The sequence below is a fragment of the Globicephala melas genome, chromosome 3 (genome assembly GCF_963455315.2).
Source record: "Globicephala melas chromosome 3, mGloMel1.2, whole genome shotgun sequence".
Taxonomy (NCBI): Eukaryota; Metazoa; Chordata; class Mammalia; order Artiodactyla; family Delphinidae; genus Globicephala; species Globicephala melas.
The window spans coordinates 13,799,979-13,815,151 of record NC_083316.1 but is presented as its reverse complement, the minus strand read 5'-3'; positions in this window follow the sequence as shown (position 1 = coordinate 13,815,151).

The window sequence follows — 15,173 nt, the reverse complement described above, 5'->3', positions numbered from 1 at the left end:
TTTATAAAGCGGGTGTGTGTAGTACATTAATGCATCCAGTTAATTAAAGGGCTGAAGTCTAGAGAGACAACAGAGGATTAACAATTCTGTCTGTTAGTCCCCATAAACGTAACAGAGATTTCAACTAGTCACCGCTGCAACTAAAGGAATTCATTGTGTGAACCCTAGACTAGATGGTTCTTGTTTACACATCTTTAGATGCCCCTCAGCCCCTTGCCCAGTGCCCTGTACAAGGAGATCATCAATAATAATGGTTGACGTACTGCCAGCTGCTTTCATTTGTACAAATTACTGAAAAGAAATGTGAGGTCTCTTGTCACAGTTCCTTTGTGTGTGCTGTATATACCAAGAGAGAGAAGCTACTATGATTTTAACATCCCGGAAATGCATTGAAACAGACACAAAAGTTATCTCGTTGCTCAGGCTGTTCTTCTACAAAAATAAAACCATAGTGAAAGTTCATTTAATTAGCAAAATGTGAGTAGGAAAGACTTAGCTGGTGAAGACAGCAAATACAATAATCTAGAAGAGATAATGGGAAAGAGAAATAGAGCCATGGAAGGTCTTTTGGAGGGAGGAGTATATTTCCACCCCAAGACTAGATAGGGTAGCCAGTAGAATTTGGGAATAAAAGAGAAGTAGGGGTCTTAAATGACACCAAGGTTTTACTCAGTGATATTGGTTATTACAGTGTGGGAGTGAGGATTGGAAGGCAATTCGGGAAATGCATAGATAGGGCTTCAGAGACATTTACTTGCTGAGCCAATCTTGTTTATGATAGTATTATTTTTTAAATAATAAACGTGATAAATATAAATTACGGTATTTTTATTTTATTTTATTTTATTTTGCTGTACTCGGGCCTCTCACTGTTGTGGTCACTCCTGTTGCAGAGCACAGGCTCCGGACGCACAGGCTCAGCGGCCATGGCTCACAGGCCCAGCCGCTCCGCGGCATGTGGGATCTTCCTGGACCGGGGCACGAACCCATGTCCCCTGCATCGGCAGGCGGACTCTCAACCACTGCGCCACCAGGGAAGCCCTACGGTATTTTTTATATGTTCACTCGATGTGATGTATTTTGTAATTATAAAAGTTTTAAGATTGTCCATTGAAATATCCACTCAAACATTAATTTATTCCCAATATACTCTGAATACACGTTATGAGAGGGGCACTGGGCTTAGTGGATGGAAAACAGTCCTTGTCTTCAAGGAGCTCAAAATCCTCAAAGGAACAGAATTTTTACCACTAGGATTCTGGACTCTGCTTGGTAAGACGGGATTTGTTTAGGATGTGATGGCATCCAGGTGTGTGAGTGTTGTGTAGTTCCTGGAGTTGAACTTTGGTACAGATCAGACCTTTCCTTCATCCACTGTGATCACCCATAGCGCCTAGCACTCCCTGGCACACACTATATGCTTAATGATGTTTGCTGAATGGAAAGAGGCCGGTGGGTGTGTGGCACACCCACTGGAAATCACAGAAGTGCCTGGACAACAGTAAGACGTCCCTGTTGGCCGGTGTCCCCTGTAACAGCCGGGTTTCCTCTGTCCTGGAGTGCTTTTCTCTCCCTTGTTTCTCCTCCCTCGTGAAGTCATGAGAGGCTCTTTGTTCGCTCACTGCTCTCTGGGGCAACCATGCTGAGGACATGACAGTGGCCTCCTGAGAGATTAAGAAGACCGTGTCTTACTCTCCTCTTCTCCTCTCAATCCTCAGGCAATATTTTCTTTCCAAAATCCTCAGCTACCCTCCATATTCCAGCTCACTTAAGTTTGCTCTCTTAGGGTTTCGTAGCCAATGAATGAATTTAGAAATCAGCCAGAGAGTGTAAACCTTTGACACATAACAGGTATGGTCTTCATTTGAACAGTTCCCTGAGCCCAGATGTGAACTTGAGCTTCCAGGTTCATGTTCGAAGTCATTTTAATTCAAATACTCATTCTTGAGGTTATGTGGCTGAATTAGGAAAGGAGTGTCTTCTCCTTACATAGTGACCTTTGGGGATTAGTCAAGGTGACCCCATGACTAAATTGGTATCAGATTACAGGTTAGGCCACATGTCCTTTTGAATCATCAGTCTGGAGGGGATGTAATTCTGATGTGAAAACGTGGTTATGTAAGCAGCTCCTTTGCCTCTTTTCTGTTTAATCATCCCTGTTTTCTTTAGACCTGAATCATAAAGATGACATCATTAGGTAACACTTAACTTAGCTCTTGATTTCTTTACTAAATATACACAACACCTTTTCTAACCTGCTGATTCCTTTCCTGCATTAGGAGAAGTAAGAATGAAGAATGAAGTAGAACTAAGAAGAATTAAATTAATGACTTAATTAACTACTGACTGACCCTCTACCCCTAGCTTCCCCTTAGTAAATTTGCAGGTGGACCTCATGGGAGCAGGCGGACCATGCAGATGAGAGAACATCCAACTGCAGGCAGACCATGCGATCAAGACAGCATCCCAAGGAAGATGGGGAGAAGTCTGCAGGTCTAAACTCAATGCAAAGATGACCAAGAATCTGACCTCCTGCCTTAATGATTCACTGAGACTGTTTCCCGTTTTTCCCTTTAAAAATTGTCATGGCTGAGCAGAATCTTCGGAGTCGGTCTCTGGATATAAATTCACCGTCTCCCCAGATTGCCGGTTTTTCTGAATAAAGTACCTTCCCTCTCTACCTAAGCTTGCCCTTCGATTTGATGTATTGGCTATTGAGTGGCACGCAGCGGAGCCTGCATTCGCTAACAGAATTATTGTGGATTTTCCAGCCGTCTGGAAAACATGTGGATCCAGCGGCTCTTGGACTTCAAGGTCTCATTAGCTTGTTTTTACTTGTGTCTGTAGCCAAGTTAAGAGTGACTTAAGCAAGAAATTTAGAGGGCGTGATTTCATCCCTAGAGATCTACCCCTGGCCTCGGCAGCGGCATTTGCAAATACGTAACCTACGTTCACGTGACCTGCTCTAAGCGCGTGGTTTATTTGAGAACGCATCTTGACACTTAAAAATCCTTTCCTTTCCCCCTTTCTTGAATGGATGGCCATTTTCCTCTCTTTTCTACTCTTCAAATAGTGAAATTGGCAGAACACATCTGCATGAAATCCAGTTGCTCTACTGGAGGGACATACCACCTGCTGCCTTCAAGAAGAGAAGTTTCTATGATATGTGCACTGAAAACATTGCTGTTGTTCTTTCTGTTTAATGATTTTATTATCCAAGTACGTGTTTCCTTAAATTAAAAAATTTTTGAGTACTTGCTATGTGCCAGGTACTGCACTAGGGGTTTTATATATTTTAATTTCAATATTTGACTTGTATATTTCAATTCTTATCCTCGAAAATATCCTGTAACATATTATTTATCACGTTTTACAGAAGATGGAACAGAAACTCAGAGAGCTGGAGTAACAAAGTCACATTCAGTGCTCAATCTGGTGTTCAAGTTCAGTCTGAATCCACAGACTGTTCATTCTTTGCCCTGCTGGAGCCAATCAACTGTTCGCTCATTCGCTTGGCCTAATTCTGGTCTGATCTCAAAACCAATCACTCCTCAGTCATACAACTTAGCCAGTTAGAGAGACATAGGCTCTGACCATTTAAGGAGAACAGCTAGCAATATTTGAGCATCTATATTTACTGGGCACTGTGCCATGCAGTTCTGTATATCATGACAACCGGGTGGTGTACATTCGGGAGGGCTGGGAAAAAAAAGAAAAAAAAGATGAGAGATTTCCTGAATTGTGAAGACAAAGGTGTAACTGTTGGTAGATCGGCAATAAAAATTTTTTAAATTGTCAAACCCTTTCCTCCGTGTTTCTGAATGTAGGCATTTCAGGGAGGGGCATCATGCTAAGAATAAAGTGTTCAGTCCTGTTTAGTTGGAATTGTAGCATCACCCTGAAAAATAACACGACTCTGGTGGTTTATGTCAGAGATCAGTAGAGATTTTTAAACAAGAAACCACTGCCGCTCAGGAACAATCAGTTTCTTCCTGACCACTTTCAGTTAATAGAGTGAAAGTTAAAAGCATTAAAGTCATGCAAAAGCTTTTATGAAAATGTACATATCAAACAAATGGATCTTTAAAAAAATTCGAGAGCTGATGCACGCTAATAATATTAGCTTCAATTATATTTAGCCTTTTGCAAATCGATGAGACGACTACTTCCATTTCCGCTCCCCCCTCCCCACCTCCCTCTCTACCAGGAATGACTCATGGCTTAGTCTGGGGCCCAAACAGCAAATAAAGGGATCAACAAAAGAGCCAAAGGAAGATGGTGCTTCCCGCTCCTTTCCTCTCTAAGCGCTGACATAAAGGTCCCCCAAGGGAGCCTGAAATTGGTCAGAATGTAGAATTCTCTCTATCTGGCAAATTTCATTCTTTTATACTTATCGTCTTCCTCTCCCAGTTGTCATTCTCTGCGATTAAGTAAAAATAAATGTTAGCACCATTAGGAAGCTGAGATAATTCCGCGGCGTATACTAATTCTCCCAGGTCTGTCTGCAATGTGTTTCCAAAGGCTAAGCCCAGCTCATTTCGTTTCTGGATCTTTAGAAAACACTATTTATAACATGAGTTGTCACCCCACTGGAGACACTTTCTGTAAGTGCTAATGAACCTTGCCGTGTTTATACAAGAGGCTACGACTCAGTAAATCAGAGGTTTCCCTTTGCATACCATAAGGTATTCCAGCCAGCCTGCAATACCTGCAGATTGGGTGAGAGAAGGAAAAAACAGGTTGCAGATGTCTGATAACTAACCACAGAGGCTTCTTAGTTTGTTTGAATCAGTCACTGGTCAGAGGAAACTATGTTGGTAACTTTCACGCAGTTACACTGGTAACAAATGAACACTCCCCATTGCTGTGTGCATTAATTTGTAGTGATGCCAGTCTACTTTCCTGCTGTTCCTTAATATCCATCTGGGTAATAACAATTTCCATCATGGAGCCGAAACAGTAGGGAGGCCTCTCTCACCCTTCTGGAAACTGACACTTTTATTTCCCGATTTTCCATTTTTAGTCCCATCCTGGCTGGCTGGCTGCAGTGTCTCATAGCAGTTTATGACATAGCTACTGATTACAACATAATGACTCTTCATTGATTACATGCGGTTTACCTGGGTTGTGGGAGATGGCTGAGAAGGCAAACAGAAGTTGGAACCGCAGTCAGAGCTTGGGGTGAGGAGATGCAAACTATTGTGCATAGGGTGGGCAAACAGCAAGGTCCTACTGCAGAGCACGGGAACCAGATTCAATATCCTGTGATGAACTGTATGAAAAATACGAAGAAGAATATATATAACTATAACTGAATCACTTTACTGTACAGCAGAAATTAACACAACATTGTAAATCAACTACACTTCCGTAAAATAAAAAATTTTTAAAAAGAAATTATAACCGCTGACAAAGCGTAGGCCTATAAACTACCTTTCTTGGAAGGCAAAGGCAGGATTCAGAGCAGCAATTTAAGCCCTACCTACAGGGCTAACTTGTTGTTTTTCTATAATGAATTAGCAGTCAATTCAAACAACTGGTTTAATGAATTTGAAAAGTTCAAATCAGCTAATCTAATCAAGTGAGTCTACAAATGATCAAGCTTATTCTTTATGTCACCATAAGCCCAAGAAAAAAAATTTTTTCAGTGATGTCTTTTATCATTTTGTTTTTATTTACAAATCAAAATGACAGTTACTTTGACAACGGTAAACTTAACAGCTTGGCAAAGAACCCCTGTCTTTTCAGGAGTTCTCCTCATAAATCTGCAAAAAGGACTCAGCTACTAATTGCATGTGTACAAAACCAAATTGTACTATCTAGAATATTCCTGGTTAACAGTTAAAGTCTAGCCCCCATCTCCTCCCACCATGACTCCATAATGCAGGATGAAAGCAAGGCTATTCAACTTTTTTTTTTAAACTCCCAACATATTTGAAACACCTCATACCAGGAAATGTTACCTGGGGTGATTTCATATCACGGTAGCTAACTTGGAGGGGAGAAAATATTTTTGTGTTTATTTTTGCCTTTTAATTTTGTGGCGCTTAGGCTTTTGTGGGAAAAATTGATCAAAGTTGGGCGCATGCCTAATGAATTAACATATTGAGTTAAACTAACGGTACCATAAGAACATACAGAAAATAACCCGCAGACTGAGTTGGTTCAATTCCTGGCAGATGATTTGCTGTAAATTTGTGGGCAGCCCTCTGGGGGGGCGGGTACAGGAGGAGAACGAGCAGAGCAGACAATGAGACAAAGAATGTCCAAGAATCCAATCACCCACTGCAATAAATATGGAATTTATGATTATTTGGTCAAGAGGCAGGGCTGAAGTTTATGTTCATATATTAATCACAAAATATTTGACTAGGATACTGAAGAACATGGAACTGTTCAAGTTGTTAAAATTTAAAAAAAATCTGAAATCACTCATTCTACATAAATACTTGCTATGTCCTTATTTTTTTTTTTTTGCGGTATGCGGGCCTCTCATTGTTGTGGCCTCTCCCGTTGCGGAGCACAGGCTCCGGATGCGCAGGCTCAGCGGCCAAGGCCCACAGGCCTAGCTGCTCTGCGGCATGTGGGATCTTCCCGGACCGGGGCACGAACCCGTGTCCCCTGCATCGGCAGGCAGACTCTCAACCACTGCGCCACCAGGGAAGCCCTATCCTTATCATATGTGATTCTTAACTGGTCATTAAAGCGAAGTCACTGGGACTTCCACTAGCCTATGTGCGTTGGTCTCTTTCAAGTGACTGCATGTCCCTGAAACACAGAATCTGGGCTTCTGAAGTCTTCTGAAATCCAAACTTGCCTTTCTCCCCGACTCCTGTGTATTATTACATTTTACCTTAATAATTCTTCCCTGGTCCAGGATTGGAGTGGAGCAGAGCTCGGCCCATCTGTTTTTGGTCGACTTCCACGGAGTTCTGGGTTCCATTGCACGGGGTCCTCCTACAGGACCAGAGGGAGAGCTGTAGAGAATTTCCTTCCGAGGCCACTTTGCCACATAACCCCTTCACATCACTGTAGGAAGTTTCCAGGGTTTCCAGGAACATCTTAAAGACTATTTGCTTCTCAGTTATTCCCACATCTCGATGCTAAAATCCCTCTACCAAACGTGCTTACTTATCACCACATCATAATCTGCATTAAACTTCTCAAGTCACGGCCACGTCCTCAAGGTATCCAAGCTTCCTGTCTTCACTCCCTGCCTCCCCTGTGCAAATTTACCAGTTGGTCTTCCTGCATATTTTCTGCCTCTTCCTAAACCATGCTTTTATTCCAGCTGTCTCTTCCTCCCATTGAAATAGTAAGTCTCTTCTGACAGCACTTAAAAATTTATAGCCAATTCCCCACCACTCCAAGTAAAGAGGTTGGGGCATCTAAAGGGGGGAAGCGTGGGTCAAAACCAATCATCTCCTTTAAGTCAGTGAATTATTGCCTGACACATCATATAGCATAGATTCCCCTGCATGAGGCTAAATGAGTTATTTTCATTCCTCAGACTACAGTTTATCCACGTGCTGATCAAAAACTACACCTGGCTGCCACTCAGAGGATGAAGCTTTTTTGAGTGTGGAAGCAAGGTGAGCCGCCTGTACTTAATACTTAAAATCAAATCCAAAATTATTGTAAGAATAACATTCTGTTCTCACTAAGAAATCTTGATTTTTTTTAAAAAAAAAGCAAAAGTACACAGTAAGTACATTGAGCAATTCCCAAGCTTTGGTCTTTTTTTTTTGGCCATGCCGTGCAGCATGTGGCCCCTTAGTTCCTGACCAGGGATGGAACCCGTGCCCCCTGCAGTGGAAGCGCAGACTCTTAACCACTTGACCACCAGGGAAATTCCCCCCAGTCTTTGGTCTTAGTGCTAGAGCATATAGTAAGTGCTCAGGAAATGATAGTCTCTATTATTACTTTACATTTATTATTTTAATAATTAATAAAATAAATGGTTAATTTCTTTTATCCTCACAACTACCCTATGATGGGGATTCAGTACTATCCCCTTTAGTAGATGTATTAGCTCCCTAGGGCTGCCATAACAAAATACTACAGCCCAGATGGCTTAAACAATGGACATTTATTTCCTCACAGTTCTGGAGGCTGGGAGTCTAAGATCAGTGAGTCAGCTGGGTTGGTTTCTCCTGAGGTCTCTCTCCTTGGGTTGTAGATGGCCACCTCCTCACTGTGTCCTCACATGGTCTTCCCTCTGGGCATACCTGTGTCTTAATCTCCTCTTCTTATAAGGACAAGTCATATTGGATTGGGGCCCACCTTAATGACTTCATGTAACCATAACTACTTTTGAAAAGACCTTATCTCCAAATATAGTCACATGCTAAGGTATTGGGTGTTAGGACATCTACATCTGAATTTTGGAGGCATGCAATTCAGCCCATAACAGCAGATGGGGAAACTGAGGCACTTACAGAGCCAAGCTGTGGTCTAGGCAGTCAGGCACCTGGGGCTGTGCTCTGAACCACTATACTGTCATGTATATGAGTGTATACATTTCATGTATATGAGTGTATTACATTTCATGAGTGAAATGTAATGCCAAGATAAGTGCTCTTAGATCTTGAATTGGAGTTATCTCAATATATTTTAATTTGTATGTAATTGGTATTAATTAAAATCATCAGGAAATTAGGTGTCTGAATTTTCTTTCCTAGTTCATTAAGTATTGAGCATAATTACTTTTGACTTTATACTTGTTTTAAAATCTTCTAGGCTGCATGGCTCCTTTCTTTACTGTATAGATTTTGTGACATTGACCAAAATCTTACTTTGTGATTGAGGACTTTGTTTTACGACTTGTGAACAAGGTGAATTTTCTGAGTATTACTCGAATTGTACCGTGATGCTGTTGCAGAAGATGTGAAAGACTGAATCAACCCAAAGACATCACATTTTCTTGTCACTGTGTCTTTCACACAGAATGAATGTGCCCATATGTACACATATGTGGTTAATTGAGGCTGTTGGTAGGTTAATCCTAATTTGAGGATTTTTGTCTTATCTGAAAATTTAGATTTGGGTCTACAGATTATTGCATATTTTAGTCAATGACATTTTTTTTTGCCAACTGAAAAATTCTCATATGCCTAGGAAAGGACTAATTATTCTGTAGTCATGGTAATAAGTAGCCACCAAAATGGATTTTAAAATAGCTTATTAAAAAAAAAGAGAGACAGAATTTTATACCATGGAGCCATCAGAACTAGTTTTAAAACTATTTGATCAATCAGAGACTCATCCCAGTGAACATGCTTCTGAAAGCCAACTAGTCAGCACCAGCCTTTCGCTTTGGAAAATCAGCCAATAGGGACTATTGGATGTGCTCCAATAAACAGACTCTTGAAAGTGAACCCATCGACAAGTCTCACCTGAGTAACTCTGCTTCTCCAGCTGAGGTATCCACACACCTGCTTCTGAAAGCCCACCGACCCCTGAGGTCCACACATCCCAGATACTAGCCTATGTCAGAACACTTACCCGCTCTTCTCAGAGAGACTGTGCCCATCCAGCATAACTCTCCTTACTTAATGAAGTAATAAATTCGGCTTTGTGGTCTGTTGTTTTTTGTTTGTGTAAGACATTGAGCAATGGTCTCATCCTTCGACACTTTATTGCTTCCTAATAACACAAAATTATGGACTGTCTCTGGACCTCATTTATGTCCCTTTGTGGTCGACCATGTGGAACAAATGACAGCTTGGCTTCCTTAACTCTTTTATTTCAACGGTCTTCTTTCTTTCTTCTTTTAATTAATTAATTAATTGATTTTTTTTATTGAAGTATAGTTGATTTACAATATTGTGTTAGTTTCAGGTGTACAGCAGTGATTCAGTTATATATATTCTTTTTCAGATTCTTTTCCATTTTAGGTTATTATAATATACTGAATTTAGTTCCCTATTCCATACAGTAGGTCCTTGTTGTTTATCCATTTTATATATAGTAATGTTTATATGTTAATCCTAAATTCCTAATTTATCCCTTCTCCCCCTGCTCCCTTTTCCCCTTTGGTAACCATAAGTTTGTTTTCTATGTCTGTGAGTCTGCGTCTCTTTTGTAAATAAGTCCATTTGTATAATTTTTTTAGATTCCACATATAAGTGGTATCATATGATATTTGTCTTTCTCTGTCTGACTTCACTTACTATGATAATTTCTAGGTCCATCCATGTCGCTGCAAATGGAATTATTTCATTCTTTTTATGGCGGAGTAATATTCCATTGTATATATGTATCACATCTTTATCCATTCATCTGTCGACAGGCATTTAGGTTGCTTCTGTGTCTTGGCTATTGTAAATAGTGCTGCGGTGAACACTGGGGTGCATGTATCTTTTCGGATTAGCAACTGTCTTCTTTCTTGATTGATCATCTCAAACATAAGGCATAAGTAAATGGTTGATCTTCCTTGTGATGATATAAGACTGTAGCTCTCACTTCCAATTTCTGCAAAGTGGCAGTTTAGATGTTCAGAGGGACCTCTCTCAGTACAGCACACCTAAAAATGCTGTATAAAAACTCAACCTCTAGGGCTTCCCTGGTGGTGCAGTGGTTGAGAGTCCGCCTGCCGATGCAGGGGACACGGGTTCATGTCCCGGTCCAGGAAGATCCCACATGCCATGGAGCAGCTGAACCCGTGAGCCATGGCCGCTGAGCCTGCACGTCTGGAGCCTATGCTCCGCAGCGGGAGAGGCCACAACAGTGAGAGGCCCGTGGACCACAAAAAAAACCCTCAACCTCTAGCATCTTTTATAATGCATGGTGAAGCTCAGAGAAAGTAAAATAATTTTTCAGGATTTTTCTAGAAACCTCATGAAAGTTCAAATCCAAAAGAGCAAGGTAGAGCTGGAGCCAGAGTTTGCCCTGGAGGTATGGGGTAAAACTTGGTGCTTATTTCCTGGGTTTTAATGGGACAAAGACACAGGGACAGGAGACAGAGCCTGGGCCTCAAACAGGAAAGAGAGGCCTAGTCAGAGTTGCTGCATAAATGTAGCACCCCTAAAGTGGACAAGCAGAAGAAACTTACCCTGCTGATAAATATCTTGGAGACATATGTTGGCGATACATCCTGTCTCAAGCTTGCCTTTCAGTGAATTGGAGGAAATTTCCACTTATAATTTCCAACCACAGGCCTGCTATCACTAGGGTTTGGGGCCAAATTCCCTCTGCCTGTTTGGCTGTAGAAAATTTCGAGTAGTTTTGGGTTGGTAGTGCCCCTGCGAGACTGGCAGAGGCAAATGCAAATACTCTTTAGAGAAACACAATTAAAACAGTGGACTCAAAGAATTCCCATAGCTAAACTTCCAAGAACATGAGTTCATAATTTAAAAAAATAAGCAAAAACAAGTCTTTAGAAACAAAAGTCAGCACTAAAAAACAAAGCACAGAATTAGACTTGAGAAGTGGGTAGATGTGAAAATGAGCAGGAATAATGTGAAGTGGGTGTATTTAATATATTTTAATAAAAGAAAGTATAGGGGGCTTCCCTGGTGGCTCAGTGGTTGAGAGTCCACCTGCCGATGCAGGGGACATGGGTTCGTGCCCCGGTCCGGGAGGATACCACATGCCACGGAGCGGCTGGGCCCGTGAGCCACGGCCGCTGAGCTTGCACGTCTGGAGCCTGTGCTCCGCAACGGGAGAGGCCACAACAGTGAGAGGCCCGCATACTGCAAAAAAAAAAAGAAAGTATAGGGACTTCCATTCAGTGGTTAAAAATCCTCCTGCCAATGTAGGGGACATGGGTTTGAGCCCTGGTCTGGGAAGATCCCACATGTCGCGGAGCAACTAAGCCTGTGCGCCGCAACTACTGAGCCCACGTGCCACAACTGCTGAGCCTGCGCGCCTAGAGCCCGTGCTCCGCAACAAGAGCAACCACCACAATGAGAAGCCTGCACACCGCAACGAAGAGTAGCCCCCGCTCACCACAGCAGCAACGAAGACCCAACGTAGCCAAAATTAAATAAATAAGTGAATAAATTTATATAAAAAAAAGAAAGTATAGAAAATATGATGAAGAGGCAAGGGGTTGATGGACTTCCCTGGCAGTTCAGTGGTTAAGACTCCACACTTCCACTGCAGGGGGCACGGGTTTGATCCCTGGTCAGGGAAGAGCCCACAAGCCACGCAGCCAAAAAAATAAATAAATAGAGATCAAAATTTACCAGGTGGATCTGAAAAGGAATCAGTCACACCTGATTCCTTTCCACCCAGGTACATAGGTTAGCAAACCAGGCATCCTGTAATGGAGGTAACCAGCTCTGAAAGATCCCGTGTCTTGCCCTTGTAACACAGGCCACCAGAATGATTTCTTTTACCACACTACCTTACTGTATTTTACCTTACTACCAGAAAATATGCCTATTGTCTTTTGCTGGCTGTCCCTAAAATTGCATGCTTTTTTATTTTTTTTTTGCGGTACGTGGGTCTCTCACCACTGCATCCTCTCCCGTTGCGGAGCACAGGCTCCGGACGTGCAGGTTCAGCGGCCATGGCTCACGGGCCCAGCCGGTCCACAGCATGTGTGATCGTCCCGGACCGGGGCACAAACCCGCGTCCCCTGCATCGGCAGGCAGACTCTCAACCCCTGCGCCACCAGGGAAGCCCCTGCATGCATTATTAATGGACAAATATGTCTTTTCATCTCTCCCCCTGTTGCTACTGTCCTACTGCTATAGTCCTCATCACCCCGTTTGTATCTTCAGCAAGTGGTTTTCTAATTAGTCTAACTCTCTCTAGTCTTGTTTGCTCAAATTCTTCCTATGGAAAACTGCTTGGATGATCTAGCTAAAATGTGAACCTAAGCACACCATTCTTCTTGACAATAAAAGTCAAAGAATTCCCATTGTCTATGGTCTGAGAGACCCGACTCCCCAGTGTGGCCTTTCATGGTCTGGTCCTGAGTGGCCCTGCCTGCTTCTCCATTTCCTTGTCCCACAAATTCCCACTTTATTTGTCAATGCTGCGAACTTCATTCCCTTATATACTCCATGCCATTTCTCATCTTTGCAACTTTTCTCAGGCTGTCTCAACTGGTCCGAACCCCTGGATAATTCTAAGTTATCAGTTAAGGTGAGATTAGTTCACTTCTTCCAGAAAGATTTTTCCTGACACCTACCCAGGCCCCACTGGGTTAGCAGTTCGCTCCAGTCTTGTGTAGGAAGCACATGTTCTCACCATATCATCAATGAACTCACTGATGTACATCAGTACATAACATTGGTGCACTCACCGTATTACACTGGAGTGATGTGTTCACATGTTTGATTTCCTCTTTGCAGTGTGAGCTCCACATTTATCTAAGGGTCTAGAGAACTAGCCTGGTACCCAGCAATGAGTAGGAACTCAGTGACTTTTGTTCAATGAATAAATGATTACCCTTCCTCTGAGCCTTTATTACCGGAGAATGAGACCTTCTTGAATTAATGCTTCCTGAGGACCTAGTTGATTTCCAAGCCCTGGACGTTCCCAGCATGGCCTGTAATGCATCAGCGAAGTTCAGAAAAGACAGCCCCCGCCATGTGACACATCATGGATTGCTGCCGCCTAGATTTATTCCCTTTTCATGAGCTTTGTTTTTCTTCCTGATGAGACTAGAGAAAGTGATAGGAACTGTGGTAGCCAGCATCCAAATGGCTTCCCACGATGGGATGGGGATCCCCCTGTTATTCATTCCTTATGTAGTCCCTTCCTACATTAAATAGGATGACCTGTGTAACCAGTAAGATATTGTGAAAATGACAGCGTGGGACTTCTGAGGTTCCGCCATAAAAGATGTTGTGCTTACAGCCTCCTGCTCTTGGATCACTCACTCGGAGGGAAGCCAAATGGTATGTCACGAGGACACTTACACAGCCACATGGAGAGGTCCATGTGATGAGTGCGCCATCTTGGAAGCTGATCCTCCAGCCGAGTCAAACCTTCAGATGATTATAGAGCCAGCTGCCCTCTTGACTGCCGCCCAAGACAGATTCCGGACTGTGACACCCCCCACCCATTCCAAGTTAAGCTGCACATGCCTTACCCACAGAATCTGTGTGAGATAATAAATGTCAATCATGGTTTTAAGCCACTATGTTTGGGGGTAATCTGTTATGCAACAATAGATAACTAATACAGGAACAATGCATTACGCTTTTTGAATTTTCCCATATATCTTCTCGATATACCTTTGTACACAAGAAGTGGTCACAAATAGAGTTTTTATTATACAAACATGCATACAATGAGCCAATTGCCCATCAAGTATCTGGGGTAAAACTTGACTTTCCTTGAATTGTGGCTAAAGAAGAAAATGATGCTTCTCACCATCAGCCATGACACAGGATAGTCTGTGGATACCTATCCACAGACTCACTAGTATGAGTTTTCCACTAGAGACGTTATTTCTTATTTAAGTGAAGTTAATGAATTTGGGGTGAGGTGATGTAGCTCTGATGGCTACTCTTACCTTGTCTCAGCATATTATGTTACCATACCTCTCCTATATGTGCTCTTAATGTAAAGGAAGCCACAGAGTTTGAACAAATTCCAGAATTTACTTTATAAGCTAGTCATCACTGGAGATCAGAAAGAATATTCTGCTTGATTTTGAAGAATAATTCACACGATGGTAAACAATATGCTGGGATAGTGTTTCATTCATTCATTTGCTCATGCATTCAGCATTCACTCCACAAGTCCTTATTAGTGGAGAGGTGGTCTTGGTGCTACGGGAAAACACAAAGCAGAAGCGGAGTAATGAAGTGGAAAGAGCACGGCCTCTGGAATCAAGTGGACCTGAATTCAGTCTCTTGTGGTTTTTGAGGTGACCTAATAAATAAGGCTGCTTCCTTGCTTGCCTTTTGAATAACTCAAGAGATGAGACAAAGTAAGAGGACGTATAGAACCAGTATGTCACCGCTCTAACTGATGAGATGATTTTAGAGAATGTGGCTTCTGTCTGTGAGTAAGTTCACTTCCTAATTCAGAACTTCAACATTAGGCAGACTTTTACAATAATCACTCAGTGGAGCCTGGGATGGATTGGAACTGGTCCTCTCTGGGCACTCCCAGGAGAGACGGAGTAGAAGAGGCGGCCAAAAAGTTCTTTATTCCCAAATCACCAACAGATAAGTCATACAACCTCCTTGAGGTACAGTGAGTGTCAG